General features: G+C 35.5%; 1 pseudogene; it reads left to right on the top strand.

The window, feature by feature from the left end:
• Window positions 1–5,142: 5,142 nt before the first annotated feature.
• On the top strand, window positions 5,143–6,933 carry LOC114751824 (MDIS1-interacting receptor like kinase 1-like; annotated as a pseudogene).
• Window positions 6,934–6,938: the final 5 nt, after the last annotated feature.

Below are 6,938 nucleotides of genomic sequence, written 5' to 3'. Positions count from 1 at the left end.
GGGCGTTCTTGGCTGATTGGCAGCATTTGATGATGCTTGCCCTTTAAGGGGGTGTTTGGGTTCCAACCCAAACCATGGTTTGGGGACCCAAACCACCCAAAACACCCTTATAAAAACCAAAACCATGGTTTTGAGTCAAAACCATGGTTTTGGCTCCAAAACTATGGTTTTGGAAAAAGTAAAAAAATTTTGCTTTTGGAAAAAAAGGGAGAGTATGAGAGCTTATAGGATATGTATCTTGTTGTTTTTTTTATAAACATATTTTTTATAAATATATTTAATCTTATATCTTATAAATATATATACATATTAATTATTTATTAATTATATTATCTTATGTATTATTAATTATGTTAATAAAAAATATATTATTAACAATTTTATTCCTTCAAATTAAAATATATCATAAAATATATTTTTTCTGTAAGTATCATATTAACTTATGCATTTTTTAGTAATTTGTACATGTAAAAAGTACTTCTGGTAACAACTATCTAAACACTCTCACTTCTCAGAATTACTTTTTCACAAAATCTATTCTTCAAAAAATCTATTCTTTCCAGAATCTATTCTCCAGAAGTTTTTTCAAACCATGGTTTGGTTATATCCAAACACCCCTAAATATCATGAGAGGGGCAATCCCTGCGGGCCTGCGTAATTTTTTTCCCCTTCCCTGATTTGTCTTCTACGATCTGTCCAGCAGGATTATGACGTCGGTGCCATTGAAAAATGTAATGGCTGTTCATCGTTATCTTCCAAGTACCCTCCAAATAAGATGATCCTCGTTTAACAAAGTGTTGGAGCCAGGAAAATCAATGACGATTTTGTTTTCTATGCCCTCCTTGCCACTGCCACTTGCTATGCAACTTGAACTGGCTAGAATGCTCTTCCAGAGACCAGATGGTAGCAAATTGGCGGTGATGAGATTGGAGTATTATACAACGTCTGCTTTTGATTCGTCTGCCCTTCGCAGAAATTGAGCCACGCTCATCATATAGATCAGAGAATCAAAGAGGACAGTGATGACGCGCTACAATTGGATCCCTTTTTTGGGCCAGCAATTGGATCAGTTTGACCCGATGATAAAAATAATTTAGGAAAAATCCCAATTAAATCCATCTGAAATAATGAAATTCTAATTAAGGCTATACTTTTAACAAATTCTTAATCAGGCCAAGAGGCCTGATTAGGGATTTTCAAATATTACTAAAAGACTAGAATGCCTCTTTGTAATCAAAAAGAAAAATTGAATGTGGGTGTAAGCCTGATTTTAGTTTTAATTATTCCAGTAGAGTTACTTAAAATTTTTTAATTAAAAAAATTAAAAATCAAGATAAAAAAATATATGATAATGAATTAAAGATTCATAGAATTCTTTCATATCTATCAATATTAAATTTATGAAGAAGACTGTCACAAGATTATAACACGAGAAGATTTATAGAAGGAGTATAATACTTGTTATAACTATTGACATGACAAACCCAAATAACTTCAGAATGAAAAATATAATGGAACAAATTTTCTCCAACCACCTTAGACCAGTAAACCTCTTGGAAAACCAAGAACTACGAGATGTGAATCACAATTCCAAAACACAAAAACATACCACTATTCAAGATGCCATCAACATGGTCACACAAAAAAGACTTGCAAGAATCCAAATCCTAGTTGAAATTGGTCTGGCAAATAACTGATTTTTTTTGGGGGCATATGTAATGTGATCATTGGTGCAAGTGATGACTAATGAGAACATGGTCTTTCTTAGATTTTATATCAAAGTTGTTTCATAATTGTAAACGTATTGTCAACTCTAGAATTTATGACCTTTTAGTTATTTTTTATATAATAAAAATTTGATAATGAATAAATCTTGGAGATCGAAAAATTGAAGATGAATTGATGAGTCTCAATGTAATTTGTGAAATAGTAAAATTAATTTTGATAGATATTCAAGAATTCCATAAATCTTTGATTTGATTTTTTCTCACAAAAAAAAACTTTGATCCTATGAATCTTTAACATTTGAAGTCGTGAAATTTTTATTAGTTCCCGTATTTTTGTAATTCTATGGATATCTAGAAATTATGTATTTTTTTATCTTGACTTTTCAATTATTTTTTATTGGCCATAATTGTATTTTTTTTATTTTTTATATGATAATGTTTTTGGCCAAATTTTCATATGATAATGTTTAAAGAAAAAACATGTTAGTTAAATTCAATTAAAAGAATTAAAAATAAAATTACTCTTTTTAATTACGAAGGGTCTTTTGATCTTTTAGCAACATTTAGAAATCCCAAATTAGATCTCTTAACCTAATTAAGAATTTGTTAAAAGTGTAGGCTTAAATTAGAATTTTGCTATTCCAAATGGATTTAATTAGAATTTTTCCAATAATTTATTCCAAGGGATCTATCATAAATTTGTCTGTCTAACAAAATGAGAAAAATTCTGTACCCCAAAAATGAGAAAAGATTTTGGGCTAGACCCATTGTTGTACCCAAAAAATGTTATCCGGGGTTCACAAAAACGCTATCTAACTACCAAAATTAGCCGATGTATCATGTATGAGAAAAAGGCCGAAAGCACTAAAGCCTCTGGATCCAATTCCTCATGATGTACCAAGCCCACAAGGTTGATCTGCATTGGTGCTATAACCAAGCCAGTCTTATAAAGTTTTGAGCCGGTTTAACATATTATGTAATATTCTAATTGATTGAAATTGTTTACAACATTTGACTTTTTGCAACAAATATTGAAGAAAGTAACATAACGACAATAACAAGCTCTGAGTCTATACGTAGGCTGTAAACTAGCAGTTTGGAATTGTCACCAAAAGAAAAACTAGCAGTTTGGAAAATAAAATAAATAAAATATAGCAGTTAAAAGGTTGCCTTCGCAACGAAACAAATTTAGGGTCCTTTGAACAAAATAGAAAAATATTTTATGAGAATAATTTCTTTTACAATTTGAAACCATGAGAACAAGAGGTTAATGCTAATTAAACACAAGGATATAAGTGAAACGCTGAAAAATAAGAGCTTCATTTTCTTCCCCCTTTCAGCCACAATAGTCAAAAGGTCAAAAGTCAGCGCGAGTAAAAGCAAAAATTTGTACATCGGATCAGGAAGAGACCTGGACAGTCTCAGTAACATTCATTCTTGAACAAAATCCATTTTTGGATTTATTTCATCTATTAGGGGGGAACGAAGGTAAACGTTTTTGTGAGCCTTAGCGATGTGCATGTGGCGCATGTGCAGGAGAGGGCGATTTGGTCTCATTTAGCATCTAATCGCTGCGTGTAACATTAGGTTTTCGATTTCTTTTTCGATTTTAAAATCATGAAAGGCTGGTTCTGGTTTCCGTTGGCATAAAAGCATGTGGACGCACGTAAGCAAGCTTCTCAGAGAACTTCGCTTCACTTCGCGCCCTTAAGATTGGATCCATATGGGCATCAATTATCAAAAGCAATCATCAAATAATTCAATATTTGAAAGAAGGTACTACTCTGTATGACTTCCATCTGTTTTATTACGTGGTTAGGTATCGAATTTATTCTAACTCTAAGCATTGGACGGGGAATTTCTCTTTATTCACTTTATTTATTCAAACAGACCACGTGTGTGCATGTGAATATTGAAAGGCAGAAAGAGCAAAAAGATAAAAGAAAGAATTTTTATCTCAGATGTGGCAATTAGTGGGTTCAGACTTCAGAGTCTCAGACCATGATTGATAATGCGCAGGTGCAGCACTTTTCTCCCATTACCTTCTTTTTTGTCATATTTTATTGTTATTCTTCTGGGCATGCCTCCGCTTCCATCTATTGCTTTCTTCTTCATCTTGAAGGGCGTGTTTTTGTTTTTGAAAACTCAAAGGGTCTCTTTGAGAAACATGGTTCATCAACAACTTGCAGGCAAACTGTTTGCAGTATTGCTTGGGTTTTCTTAGTGGGCATATTTCTAGTCCAATAAGTTTATGCGTCATGTTTTAGATGAAGCTCTAGGTATTACAATGCCTATGCATTATTATTTTAAATTTTAATTTTAATGGAGGGTAGGGTAGAGTTTGTCTCATTTCATGTTTCTTATGCCCTATAACATGGAAAGATTCCTGCTTCTAATCATAATGAATAATTAATATTTTGGAGGTAGAACCATCAAATGGATGATGGTTCCGCTCGTCTCCCTCTGCCATTTTTAGTAGAATACAATAATTGAAGGTACAAATTTCTTCGTTTACAATTTGTTAAAAGTTATTCCCGCTATCACATGGCTCTGGTTTGGATTTTGATGTTAAGATAATCACAAGTACATCAATGTTCTTGGGTGGATCCCAACCTTAACTATATTTTAAATGGTCTACTAAGGCATCATTTCTGAATCTTTGTCATACTTAGAAACTACCCTTCCATCTTCTGAAACTCGTAAATTCTCTTCTACCCTCAGAGCGCGGTTAAAACTTAAAAGTAGCTTTATACATGAATTAGATTTAACTAACTGAACTTTTTCTTTTCTGATTTCATAGTTTTTATCTTTGTTACTTTTTCTACATCTGTCGAATCTCAATCATGGATTGCCTTGTGAGCAGGTTAAATATTAGTTTTAGGATAGAACACACCCTCACGAATTATTCAGCAGATTTACTCTTGACACCAGAAGGTACAGTTTTCCGATGCCTTCATTCTCAATCTTTTTAAAAAAATACGTAATTACTGCAAGAAAAAAAATAATAATAAAACAAACAATCAGGGAAGAAGCTTTCTCTAACAAAGCCAACGCAGTTGCCAAATTATTCATCTCTCGAGTTGGCAAAGCTAAAACTAAACCAGCATTAAGCGGCACATTCTCTCCCATGTTTTATGTCGGAGAAACTTCGAATAAGACCAAAGCTTCACTCGTCATTACTTGCACATTACCAGCTGTTAAATACCTGACCAACCCTTAACAATGACCACCTCTCGTTGATGATGTATTTATTGGTCATATATTATACTGGATCAATGCACTAGCTGTTCTTCTTTCAACCACTTCCTCATAACTATTACTTTCTCCGTGTTCTGTCCATCCAAACTACTTCAGTTTCAGAGGAGAGTGCAAATGATGGACAACTGAGAGGTTAAGCAGAGTGAAGAAGAATAAGATGCAACTGAAAATTCTGCTCTTCTTCTGTTGCATTTTCTGTTTCTCTTATGGTCTTGCTGCTGTTTTGAATGATGAAGTTTCTGCTCTACTTTCTATAAAAGCAGGTCTTACTGATCCGTTGAATAAGCTGCAAGATTGGAAATTGCGGGACGAGGCACCAAGACCAAAAGAAAAATGCAGCGCACTGTAACTGGGTTGGCATCTCATGTAATGCTGCTGGAGCTGTTGAGAAGCTTGATCTATCCCACATGAATCTCAGTGGCAAAGTATCCGATGAGATACAAAAGCTACAAAGTCTCACTACTCTAAACTTATGTTGCAACGTATTCTCCACAACATTGCCAAAATCTGTTGCCAACCTCACCACATTGAGAAGTCTTGATGTCAGCCAGAATTTCTTCGTTGGTGATTTTCCATTGGGTCTTGGAAAGGCACCACGACTAGTGATTTTAAATGCATCCAGCAATGATTTCTCAGGTTTTGTTCCTGAGGACCTTGGAAATGCTTCTTTCTTAGAGACGCTGGATCTCAGAGGCAGCTTCTTCCAAGGGTCTATTCCAAGATCGTTCAGCAGATTGCAGAAGTTGAGGTTCCTTGGTCTTTCTGGAAAACAATCTCACTGGAGAAATTCAGGAGATCTGGGACAGCTTTCCTCACTGGAGTATATGATTCTCGGGTACAATGCATTTGAGGGTGGGATTCCTAGAGAGTTTGGAAATCTCACCAATCTCAAATATCTTGATATGGCAGAAGGCTCTTGGAGGGGAACTTGAGGTGAAATTCCAGCTGAATGGGAAACCTGAAATTACTTCGCACGGTTTTCTTATACAGAAACAATTTTTAAGGCGCAGAATCCCTCCTTCTTTGGGCAATCAGACTTCGTTGGTGTTGCTGGATTTCTCTGATAACATGCTATCAGGAAAAATTCCACCTGAAATTGGTCAACTGAAGAATTTAGAGCTCCTCAATTTCATGAGCAATCTTCTATCTGGTCCTGTGCCTTCTGAACTTGGGGATTTGCCTCAATTGAAGGTTCTTGAGCTATGGAACAATTCTTTGTCAGGAACATTGCCAAATCGCCTGGGCAAGAGTTCGCCATTGCAATGGCTTGATGTATCATCCAACTCTATAGCTGGTGGGATTCCAGAAACACTTTGCAGCCAGGGCAATCTCACCAAGCTTATTCTTTTCAATAATGCCTTCACAGGTCCAATCCCAGTCAACTTATCATTGTGCCCTTCACTGGTTCGTGTCCGAATTCATAACAATTTACTTTATGGGACGATTCCAGTTGGTTTTGGGAAGCTTGGGAATCTTGAAAGGTTAGAATTGGCTAACAACAGTCTCACTGGTGAAATTCCGAATGACATTGCTTCTTCCACATCTCTTTCTTTCATTGATTTCTCCAGAAACAACCTCCATTCTTCTCTCCCTTCTACTATTCTTTCCACTCCGAATCTCCAAATATTCATGGTCTCCCACAACAATTTGGAAGGTGAAATCCCAGACCAATTTCAGGACTGTCCTTCACTCGGTGTTCTTGATCTGTCATCAAATCGTCTCTCTGGAAGCATTCCTGCCAGCATTGCTTCTTGTCAGAAATTGGTTAACTTGAACCTAAAGAACAACCAGTTGTCTGGTAAAATCCCGAAGGCACTTGCCAACATGCCTTCATTGGCCATTCTTGATTTTTCCAACAACTCTCTGACCGGTGAAATACCTGGTAGCTTTGGTATTTTCTCCTGCTCTGGAGGCTCTCAATTTCTCGTATAACAAGCTTGAGGGTCCTGTCCC

This window comes from Neltuma alba, unplaced genomic scaffold (assembly GCF_004799145.2).
Source record: "Neltuma alba isolate B1F8T4 unplaced genomic scaffold, ASM479914v2 tig00007117_pilon, whole genome shotgun sequence".
NCBI lineage: Eukaryota > Viridiplantae > Streptophyta > Magnoliopsida > Fabales > Fabaceae > Neltuma > Neltuma alba.
The sequence above is the reverse complement of the archived record's forward strand: the minus strand, read 5'-3'. Positions and strand labels throughout refer to the sequence as shown.